Source organism: Nuphar pumila, chromosome 14, assembly GCF_984573655.1.
Source record: "Nuphar pumila chromosome 14, dmNupPumi1.hap1.1, whole genome shotgun sequence".
In the NCBI taxonomy this organism is placed as follows: domain Eukaryota; kingdom Viridiplantae; phylum Streptophyta; class Magnoliopsida; order Nymphaeales; family Nymphaeaceae; genus Nuphar; species Nuphar pumila.
The window spans coordinates 41,789,044-41,790,288 of NC_143262.1; the positions used below are offsets into that span (position 1 = coordinate 41,789,044).

Sequence of the window (1,245 nt, forward strand, 5' to 3'; positions counted from 1 at the left end):
AGGCATCTGCATGGAAGACTGTGGATTCTTCCATGAAAAATTAGGATGGTTACGCCAACCCGGATTGTATGTCGATGAAAATGGGTTATTCGGCGGTCTGACGTAACCCTGAGCTGCCTGAACTTGTTCTTGAACAAATTCAGGGTACTGAGCTGCCGAAGGGCACTCAGTGATCTCGTGTGCCGGACTGGCACAAAGAGTACACACCTGCTGTGTAGTGGATGGTCCTGAAAGAAGCTGGTCCAACTTCTGAGCAATCATGTCTACCTTGCACTGTAGTGCAGTAGATGGACCAATTTCAAGAACACCAGCTTTCTTCTGAATGCTGGGTGTGGCTCTATCAGAATGAGAGCTCGAAGCATGGTGGAGAGAATTCTCGGCCAATGTATCAAATAACCTCCATGCTTCATCCTCGCTCTTCAGCATGAATGTCCCTCCACATGAAGAGTCGATCATCTGACGATTCTTGTCAGACAATCCATCATAGAAGCTCTGCACCAGTTGCCATTTCGGCACCTGATGATGGGGACATTTCCTGAGGAGATCCTTCATTCTCTCCCAGGTCTCATGAAAGCACTCACCATCTAGCTCTGAAAAGCTAGTGATGGCTCTACGATATTGGTTCGTACGACCAATGGGAAAATATTTCCGAAGAAACTCCTGTTGCAATTGATCCCATGACTCTATTTCTACAGAATCTAAGGACTTTAGCCAATACTTGGCTTTGTCCTTCAATGAAAAGGGGAATAGAGTCAACCTCAACGCATCATCATCGAAATTCTGTATCTTAACAGTAGAACAGATTTCGAGGAATTCATCTAAGTGTCGGTAGGGATCCTCATGACTAAGGCCATAAAAGGATGGAAGCATTTGAATAATGCTGGCCTTAATCTCATAATGTGGCGCTCCTACATCGGGTCTCCGAATGCAGGATGCCTGAACATAGTCTGTGGGAATGAAGTATTCCCGCAGAGGGCGTGAAAGAACTGGGGGTGGAGGTGGAGGATCCATGTCAGCCATTGTTGTCGAACGTCGATGAGAATGTAAAATTCTCTCTGGGTTGTCAACAAATGGGTGTAATGGGGTTCCTAGACCTCGTCGACCCTGCATACACTGGTACTACGACCAGATGTAAGCCAATGACCTAACTAACTAAAAAAAAATATATAAACTAACACAAAAACTAAAATGGAAATACACAAAATAAACAACTACTAAACACTATGCTAAACTAACTATGTCAGA

The 1,245-nt window shown here is 44.6% G+C and overlaps 1 non-coding gene across 1 annotated transcript; it reads left to right on the plus strand.

The window, feature by feature from the left end:
• Positions 1 to 514: 514 nt before the first annotated feature.
• Positions 515 to 617, plus strand: LOC149816784 (small nucleolar RNA R71). The gene has a single exon (XR_016427784.1). It is a non-coding gene; the product is annotated as a small nucleolar RNA R71 (small nucleolar RNA).
• The last annotated feature ends 628 nt before the right edge of the window (positions 618 to 1,245 follow it).